Below are 11,227 nucleotides of genomic sequence, written 5' to 3'. Positions count from 1 at the left end.
TTATATATATATATATATAAAAGTTAAATAAACTTAAAAATTACATGTGTTCCACCACTTTATATGTTATAGTTACTTTGCAATTTCTAGTCTACTTATTTACTTTATTGTATGAGTTAAACATCTCGCCTACTGGAACTAGCAAAAGTCGTGCTCCAGTGAACATACTTGAATATCTCGCTATTGACTTAAATGTGTCTTCGGGAGTGATATTAAGTTGAGACTTACAAAAACTAACAGGATCTAAATTTAAACAGCAACACCCCCACCCCTCTGAATTGATCAAAATAGAAAACCAATTGGTCGGTTTTCTGATAGGGTTAATGGTTGATCTGGAGGGGTTTCTCGACTTCTTCATTACTACTGTCTAATGGAAACCAGTTGTTTAATTTACAATCGTAGCAAGCATTGTACCTGTTGGAGTGTGATCATTTTAATATAAATCGCATGTCCGGGAATAATTTAAGCCTACGGGGTCACACGAAATGACACGGTAACTCGATAATATTAATTGATATATTAAAGTAATATATTGATTAGTTTGATCACGAAATGATTAATTAAACATAATTAAAGGGTTAGTTATATTAATTGATTAAAGAGGAAGATTAAAATGTGAAAATCGGAAAATGGACTTGGACCTAAAGCCCATGTAGGGGGACGGCAATATGGAGGCCTTTTTAAGCCTTTATGTTGCTTATTTTTCAAGATATGTTAACCCTAATTAAGCCTTATAAATAGATGCTTAATTCATGGTTTTTTATATACTTTTTCATATAAGCAAATTCTCTCCTTTTTCTTCCTTGCTTTGAAGTGGCCGAAATTCCTTCTTCTTGAGGGGTTTCGACTTTGAAGTTTAAGGTTCAAGCAAAAGGTTGTTTGGTTTGTGATCGAGTACTAGCATACGTTATTCGGGGTGTCTAGTGTGAGATCGTAGAGGGGTTTTGCTTTAAACCCTAAGCATTAATAATAATCTTATTATTATTAATTTTATTGGAGCTTGCATAAGGTACACGACTCAATTCTAGTCTTTGTTAATTAATTTGATTGCATATATGTTTCGATTTCTTCCGTTGCGCTTATTCGTGATTATATGGTTATTTATGTGTTCATATTCTGACAGTGGTATCACGAGCCACATATGTGATCTATTAATTACAAAGATCAAAATTTGAAGGGGGTTTAAGGGTTGGTTGATTTTAATTAATTGTTAAATAATTAAAAGGTTGTTTTTCTTATTTTTTAATTAATTAAATCAGATCTTGATTAAATAAAAATTAGGGTTTTTGTTTAATTAAAGTTTTAACCTTGTTCAATGGAGATTGAAACCCTCAAACAAGTTTTGAATTGTGAATTGACATGATTTATATGATGAATTGCATGATTATGTGTATCTTAATTATTTAAAGTTGTTAAATAATAGTAAAATCACAAGAAATTCATGCAAAATTAATTGTGATTTTACTAGATATATAGAGATATATTTTGCAAAGCATGATGATCCAATAATTAGGGTTGATTATTAGATAATTATGTGACAATGTGAGTTTTTCGTTTAACTTTCCTGATGTGCGACAGTTTACTAAAAAATTCATATCTATTAATCGGTAATGAGTTAGAAGCCCAAATTCGGACTGTAGATTGTCGACTCATAGGGTTACAACTTTGTAGTTCTGGTCGAAATCTGAATCGGACCAGAAACAGGCTTAAACTGGTCGTGAAGCTACTGAAAATTTCCAGTCAGCATGTTTTATGTGTTTATGTGCTAATTGTTAGTTATTTTGTTTAAAGGCTTACGCAATCAAGGTAACTTGATGCATGTGGTCCTCCTTTTCGGAAAGGGGAGCCGGGTTTAAACATATGCATGAACCATAGTGACCATGTTTAGGTGGTCTACCTTAACTTGTTACTTGATTAAGTAGTTCGAAATTAGTAAAGTTTATTAATTTTTGTATTGTTTATAAGTTGTATAAAGGTGATGCAAAAATTGGTTTTGAAAATAAACTTGACTAAGAACTATCGAAATGGAGTTTTCATTAATAAAATTGGAGTCTTGCAACCTTGAGATACACCGGCTCACCCATTTGAACAAACTCTAAAAGAGGTATAAGTCGGAGTGCGCTAGCTTTCTAAAAGGGCGGGTTTTTAATTGTGTTCATCGCAAACCTTTGCCCTTGCGCTTCTTTGTGCGTTCAAATGGAGCTACCGAGCTCTCTTGTGTTGTAAGACTATACAAATGATTTTATTAAATATTATGTTTCGAAGATTATGCATGAGTCTTCAAACATAAACTTTTAATTCACATCAAATGTATTACTCATTTAAAGTTAAGTCAATGCCACCTACTTTGCTAAGAACACTTGCCAGTGCTTTTTGCTCTACGTGAGACGTAGGTGAATTGTATCTCTTCAAGGTAGATTAGCACTCGTTGTGAGACAGCGGTGGACTATCTACATGTTCTTAATTGGGTGACTTAAAACAAGTTAAGAGGTGAGACCTTAGCCCGTGGCATAAGATGGGACAAAACATGTTTACAAAACACTTAATACCCATTTACAGTGTTGTTGTAAGTCCCATAATTCTAGGAGTTGCATGAATGCAATTATCGATTCTCGATTACCTTTTGAATACTGTCATTTCTAGCAGATCAACTGATGAAATGATTGTATGTCAAGTTGAATCCTAGCCTTAGTGAAAGTAATTTGTTAGATGAATTTAACAAGGGTAAATTACATTTCTTAAGGATTAATTATCAAAAATACCGATAATTGAACTTTTGTCTGTTTTGAAGATGGCAACAACAAATCCTTCTCAAAACATACACCAATCGGCTTTCAGGTCGATGCTAGAAAGGAAAAGACTTTCTGGAGCCAAACTTCAATGACTGGGTTCAAGTCATTGATGAGCAGACACCGTTGTTCCGGGAGCGAATGCTTCAACTTGAAAGTTGGCTACATACAATGCTCGGTATGATAGACACAATGAGGTTGCTTGTTTAATGTTGGAAAGCATGAATGCCAACCTTCAAAAGCAATTTGAGCATTCATTTCCATGTGATATGCTCACTGAACTCAAGTCTTTGTACTAAAAGCAAGCCGGAGTGGAGTTGTTCGACATAGTTGATCAACTTCATGACTTGCGACACGAGCATGGAACATCGGTTAGTCCTCAAGTACTCTAGTTGAAGAGGTACTCATGGGCAATTGGAAAGGTTAAACTATGCTTATCATCTGCATATTACTATTGGCATGAACCTAAAAAGCGGATTTTTTAGGAGTTCGTGCGCAATTGTAATATGCATAGCATTAGTAAAACCACAGCTAAACTTCATGTCATGTTAATTGAGTATGAGAAAGAGCTTACAAGGAAATCTGCTACATCCCAAGTTCTTAGGATCAAGGGGGGAAAGGTTTGGAAAGCAAAACAACCGTAAGCTAAGGTCAAGATTTTTGGTAAGAGAAAACAAGTTGTGTTTGTCTCAAAACCTTATAAGACCCTTTTGGCAAAAGGAGCATACGGCTAAAGTATCTAGCTGAGTTGAATGTGAAGAAGAAGCAAGTTGGTCCGGCTAGTGCTTCAAGTATCTTCAAATTGAATTATATGCGTCGTTATACAAATAATAGTTCAATAGCAAATAGTCAAGTTTAACTTGGACTCTAATTATCTTTGACATAGTCATCTTGTTTAATTTTGTCAAGAAAAGCATTTAAAGACTTCAAAGGGACGGTGTCTTACAATCAAATGATGAATCATTTGATAAATGCATGGATTTGACATTATCATTAGCAAGAAACGCATTGGAAATCTTCATTATGAAGAGATCTTGCAATCAAATGATGAATCATTTGATAAATTGCGTGTTTTTTGGGATTGTCGTTAGCAAGAAACACATTAGAAATCTTCATAATGAAGGGATCTTGAAATCAAATGATGAATCATTTGATAAATGTGATTGTCGTTAGCAAGAAACACATTAGAAATCTTCATAATGAAGGTATCTTGAAATCAAATGATGAATCATTTGATAAATGTGTTGTCGTTAGCAAGAAATGCATACTTCAAATTGAAGGGATCTTAAAATCAAATGATGAATCATTTGACAAGAGATCGTTAAATCAAATGATGAATCATTTGACAAATGCATGCCTTGTGGTTTTGGCAAGATGACAAGAATACCTTTTCCGCATAAAACCGGAAAGGGCTAAGGAATTACTTGGACTACTACATTCAAATGTATGTAGCCCATTTAGGCATGTGTCAAGAAAAGGCTAGCTACTTCATCATTTTTATGAATGATTTCAGTCATTATGGTTATGTTTAATTGCTTAAACATAAACATGAAGTCTTTGAAGTATTCAATGAATTTAAAAGTGAAGTAGAGAATCAACTCAATAGAACCATCAAGATTCTTCATTCGGATCGAGATAAATAATACTTAAGCCAAAAGTTTAAGGATCATCTAAAAACTTGTGGTTTTATCCAAGAGCTTACTCCTATATAAGGGTATATGTGAAAGGAGAAATCGAACCTTGTTGAACATGGTAAGATAATCGATGAACCTTAAGACTCTCCCATTTCATTTTGGGATTATGCTCTAAAGATTGCTGCATGCATTCTCAATATGGTTCCAACCAAGAAGGTTGACAAGACACAACATGAATTGTGGCATGAAAAGTGTTCCTAAGTTGTCTTACTTAAAGGTCTGGGGATGTGAGGCACTCGTGAAACGAGACACGTCTGACAAACTTGAATCCAGATCTGTCAAGTGCATCTTTGTAGGACACCCAAAGGAAACGATGGGTTACTGCTTCTACTTTCCTACCGGAAACATTGTCAAAGTTTTTTTTTTTGATTTGCTGAGTTCCTTGAAAGGAAACTCATATCTCAAGAGGACAGTGGGAGGATTGTTGAACTTGATGAAACTCAAGAAGATGAGTCAACTTCTGTAAGTACTGGCAAATCTTCAACTTGGGGGGGGGTGTTCAAAGAGATGAATCTCTAGGTGAACTACAAGTTGAAGATAAAGCGATTCCAGTTCGTAGGTCCTCAAGGACAATACGTGCTCGTGAAAGGTTAAATCTTATGATTGACTCTGAAGAACACGTAGTAGGAGATTTGAATGAACCTCCTAATTTCAATGTTGCATTATCAGATCCGGAATCTGACAAATGGCTTGAAGCTGCGAATGTGGAAATGAAATCCATGAAAGACAATCAAGCCTGGAGCTTGGTTGACCTTCCACCAAATGGTAAAACCGTTGGGTGCAAGTGGATCTTCAAGAAGAAGTCCGAAATGGATGGAAATATACACACCTATAAAGCTCGTCTTGTGGCGAAAGGTTATACTCAACTCTTTGGAGTTGATTATGAGGAAACCTTTTCTCCCGTTGCGGACATTAGAGCTATTAGGTTCATCTTAGCCATAGCGGCGTCTATGACTATGAGATATGGCAAATGGATGTCAAAACCGCTTTCTTAAATGGTTTTATAGACAAGGAAGTCTATATGGTACAACCGGAAGGTTTTGTCGATCCTAAATATCCCAACAAAGTATGCAAACTTCAAAGGTCCATTTATGGACTAAAGCAAGCATCAAGGAGTTGGAATAAAAGGTTTGATGAAGAGATCAAAAAGTTTGATTTTGTTTAGAATCCTGATGAGCCATGTGTATATCGCAAAGCTAGTAGGAGTAATGTTACTTTCCTTGTCTTGTATGTCGATGACATATTGATAATAGGAAATCACATTCCAATGTTGAAAGACGTTAAATCTTATCTTGGAAAGTATTTCCCTATGAAAGACTTGGGTGGAGCAGCATTCATACTTGGAATCAAAATCTATAGAGATAGAAGTAAACGGTTGATCGGATTAGGTCAAAGTGCGTATATAGATAAGATCTTGAAGAGATTCAAGATGGAATATTCTAAGCGCGGGAATTTGCCTATGCAAGAAGGACTTAATTTATCTAGCAAGAACGGTGCTTCTACACCTGAAAAGGTGGAGCGTGTGCAAAGAGTTCCTTATGCTTCGGCTGTGGGATCTATCATGTATGCGGTAAGATGCACTAGACCTGAAGTTTTGTTTTCGCTCAAAATATTGTTAGCCGATATCAGCAAAATCCCGGAGTGGATCAGTGAACTGCTGTGAAAAGTATTCTTAAATACATGCGGGCTACTAAAGAATTATTCTTGGTGTATGGTTGAAATCCTGATCAAAATTCAAATGGTAATAGAATTTGTGATGTTGGATTTCATGACTGATGAAGATGTTTCAAGAATATCAGTCGGGATACGTCTTCATTTTAAATGAAGACACGATGGAATGCTTTAAGCTAAAAGCAAACCGCAATTGTTATGTATGTGACAGAGTCTGAGTATATTGTCGTCTCAGAGAAGACGACATGAAGGTTGTCTGGATTAGAAAGTTTATTTTTGGATATATATGATAATCCTCAAATAGCACACCTATGGAACTATACTGTGATAATTCGGGAGCAATTATCATTGCCAATGAACCTGGGGTTCAGAAAGGTGCCAGACATTACTTGAGAAGATATCACTACGTTCGTGAGCAAAGCGAATTGCGTGAAATCAAATTACTCAAAGTTCACACAGATTATAACTTAGCGGATTCTTTTACAAAGGCATTGTTAAAAGGAAAGGTCAATAAGTATGTCGTGGGCATAGGTTATTGCTAAGTTATATCATGTAAATCTGTGATTGGTATTTGGATAATGGGATGTTAAACAATTGTTATTTTCAATAAATGAATTTTTATATGCAGTATTAGGGGTTTCATTTTTATAATAATTGTGTCGTATATTTGCATGTTTAAATCCATGAATATTAGTTGAATATTCTAAATGTCTATTGTCGATTAATTATATGGGAATATAATTAAAGTAAGACAATTGTGAGAGATTGGTGAAAATATTTAAGGGAATATTTTGAAGATGGTGGATCGTACCAAACTCACATGATATTCAAAAGGTGAATATTGGACTTACCCCACAGAACGAATTATCATTTTATGGATCGGCGTCATTAAATGAAATTCGTGAAATGGTTACTTTATTTATCCTTTGACTTGAGATACAAGTGAGTTATGCATGTGTGGATTGCATTTCTTGATATAGTTCCTAACTGTCCTGAACAAGGCAGTAATTAAAGGCTATTTTCAGAAATGTTGAGAAACGACATGGCCAGACACTTGTAGTCAATACAGGATTTGTTCCTTCAATTTACAACTGAAGTATGATACCATTTGGCGCCCTCATTAATTAATTGAAGATGTTTGAGTGGCCACACCCAAATGAACTCAAGAAGTTGTCTTGACTAATTTGGTAATCTTAATTAATTGTAGAAATGAGAAACATAATCGTTAAATTATGAAATGACATTGATCCATATTCATAATTAACAAGGGTATCTGAACAAAGGGATATTAAAGACTAAATCATTTCAACTTGGCGATTTAGAGAATCTATTCTTAAATATTTCCGGGAGCATTGGAGTGTTGCTAGACGCCAACCAATGTTATTGCCTTTATAATAACATGCTCAAGTGGGAGCTGTTGGAGTGTGATCATTTTATTATAAATCGCATGTCCGGAAATAGTTTAAACCTACGGGGTCACACAAAATGACACGGTAACTCAATAATATTAATTGATATATTAAAGTAATATATTGATTAGTTTGATCACGAAATGATTAATTAAACATAATTAAAGGGTTAGTTATATTAATTGATTAAAGAGAAGGATTAAAATGTGAAAATCAGAAAATGGACTTGGACCTAAAGCCCATGTAGGGGGACGGCAATATGGAGGCCTTTTTAAGCCTTTATGTTGCTTATTTTTCAAGATATGTTAACCCTAATTAAGCCCTATAAATAGATGCTTAATTCATGGTTTTTTATATATTTTTTCATATAAGCAAATTCTCTCCTTTTTCTTCCTTGCTTTGAAGTGGCCGAAATTCCTTCTTCTTGAGGGGTTTCGACTTTGAAGTTTAAGGTTCAAGCAAAAGGTTGTTTGGTTTGTGATCGAGTACTAGCATACGTTATTCGGGGTGTCTAGTGGGAGATCGTAGAGGGGTTTTGCTTTAAACCCTAAGCATTAATAATAATCTTATTATTATTAATTTTATTGGAGCTTGCATAAGGTACACGACTCAATTCTAGTCTTTGTTAATTAATTTGATTGCATATATGTTTCGATTTCTTCCGTTGCGCTTATTCGTGATTATATGGTTATTTATGTGTTCATATTTTAACAGTACCAAAACTTGTTAAGGAAATAAGTGGATAACTAAACAAGATTTGTTCCAAAAATTATCGGGCATGAATATGACAGACGATGCAAACAAATGCCTATTTTAGTGTTATGCTACTTGTTCCCATCGAAAAATTATCGGCCATGTAACAGACTAGGAGGATAAATGATACCGAAATCATAAAGAAACCGGCCCACCCAGCCTTGCCAATTGGTAGTTTCTCATCAGTTGGAGACGCAAATTCCTCCACATCCACAAGTACTCCTATTTGTTTAAATTCCCCTACAAGTGTGTTCATGCTCCTTTCCACATTCCTCCTAAACTTTCGTGAACTCTTTCCTTTACGCTCATCGACACGATTGCCAAAGTTTCCGACCGTATGATAGGTTTTACACGCTGTCAGAATACCATGTGCCCGCTGGAAAAAGTGCCCAGTCACCATATCCTCAAAGTGTTGCACCCAATAAACATCAAGTTACGTAGCGTTTTTTACACCATCAATCATCCAACACAGATGCAAAATTTCATAAATTAGCGAGAGTTTCTAGCCTCTTTAAGTATTACGAATACAATACAAAAAATGTGTTTGCATTACCATTGCAAGTTTGCAACTTTTGCATTCATTTTCTAAGTACACAAAAATATAACTAGGGTATAGATGTGCATATCAAACGTTAAATAGAGGTGAAGAAAAGTTCAAGGTTCAAGAAGCCAGTGGCAAACCTAGAAAGGTTTACTCAAAGTGTAGTGAATAGAGACTAATTGTGCTTTACTATTGCAAAACAATTAGGGGATGTATTATTCCCATTTATTGATCACATGTGCATGAATATTGCTATGATCATATGTATTCAAGTCGATCACATGTAATCATAGCAATATTCGTGCACATGTGATCAAGAATCTAAATCTCCATATAATTGTATAACGGATGATAATCCATGCCTCCACACAATTATAAATTTCAAAATTACACATAAGTTATTTAGAAAACAATCAAAAAATAATTTTCATGTAAAGAATAATCATCGGTTGGACTTGATTTGAAAAGTTCTCGCAAAAAAAGGGGGTTCTCAAAATAAATTTTCAATATATATATATAGGAAAAGGAAATATAAGTTTGTCCGACACCTAAGCTTAGGCGTGGAACCCCTCACATACTAATATTTTGTTATTTATTGTTTAATGAATAAATGTCTGGCCCCCATGATTTTTATGGTTTAAAAATTAATATGTGAGTGTCCGGCATCTAAGCTTAGGTACCTAACAGTCTTATATTCACATCCCCCATATATATATGTATATATATATATATATAACAAAAAGAAAGTTGAAGACACACACGACCATAACTTTGCATCAGCCTTCACGTCAAAAACTTGGACAATTTCTAACTTATCAAAAATGAAGTATGTGAGGGGTTTTTCACCCAACTTTAACGGGTCAATTCAGATTATGTTTGAGCTTTAACGGGTAACCAGTAAAATCAATAAAACAGGCTCAAAAGAAAACAGTCAAATGTGTTAAAAGTAACCAAAAAGTGTATTTCTATTGAATGAAACTTCTTAAATCATTAATATTTATAAGAGATCAATTTTCTGTAATTAGAATCAAGTCATTAACACACTAACCCTTCACTTTCAGAAAAAAAGTGTTATTGATCAGTCGGACTTGATCTGTATCATGATGGAGGTTCCTGCAGCTCAGAATGATAGCAATTGGACATGTGGTACTAACTGCAGTCTGCAGCTGCAACAACTGCACATTTGGTCACTAAAGCAATATGTTGTTACTGAACTCATGGATGCCCAATAGCTAATAATGTTAGTCTATGATTAAAGATAGATTGGATATCTGTTATGTATTTTTGACTAAAGAAGGTGAATGTAGGTCGTATTTGTGCTACTTTGAGAAAAGGTTGCGCAAGGAAACTCTTAGTGCAGTTCATCTCTAAAGACGATCAAATTGCATATGTTTTTATAAAGCTTCTATTACAGTCCAAGCTAAGGATGCTTGTTGGGGAATATTAGACATAGTTTACTGAAAGCTTTTCCATATTCCAACCAAGCAAGGCTTTTTAACCGGGTAAGAGCGTTTACATAAAAAGCTTAAAGCTTGAAGCTTCTAAAAGCTTGCTACCAATACCAAACATACCCTAAATTTCACTATTATTGTATGTATCCAGTTTTTTTTCATCGAAAAACATGTAAATTTGATGCTATGCAGCCACACAAGTTATTATGTCATCAAAACCGGATTTTGATTAAAGAAAACTATATGTTGGCATAGTTTTGAATCCATCTGCAACAACTTATAACCACCAGATGAGTTATACAAAGTCTCGTCAATCCACTTATTTTCTACAAAACATAACGAAAACCAGGCAGGCAGACAAAATTTAAAACTCTCAACCATAAACCTAAGGTTTAATGTGGAAATGACAGAATGCTTTGTTTGCATCCATGTCAAAACATGCCTCAAGTCTTGACAATTCGATGTGCCATGTGTAACAACTCCAATACGAAGACAGAACAAATATAAGACATTACTTTAGCCAAAAGAAGATAAGCAAGTGAAATAACACCACAAACAAACTTATGGAGCCGACATAGAAAAGTTCATTTTAAAAAGGAATATATGCTGAGAAAGAACCATACCACATGGATGGCCTAGCATGAAACTGCATCCCATTATGCAGATACCATTTTTCCGTTTCATGATGGGTCCGAATGAAGCCATGACCATGACCACCACATCTATAAATACCATTTTATAAATAAGCTTTGGAGATACAGCAAGTTAAACTATCTTCATAGTCTACTTTGTCTACAGTTCCCCTTTACCCACTTCATATTACTAACCATGTCTTCCTGTGTCAACTGTGACTGCTTCGACAAGAGCAACTGCATGTAAGTACATGGTCGTGTGTATGTATCGTCCTTTTGAAGTAAAC

The sequence above is a fragment of the Erigeron canadensis genome, chromosome 5, assembly GCF_010389155.1.
Source record: "Erigeron canadensis isolate Cc75 chromosome 5, C_canadensis_v1, whole genome shotgun sequence".
Taxonomy (NCBI): Eukaryota; Viridiplantae; Streptophyta; class Magnoliopsida; order Asterales; family Asteraceae; genus Erigeron; species Erigeron canadensis.
Note: the sequence above shows the minus strand (reverse complement) of the source record.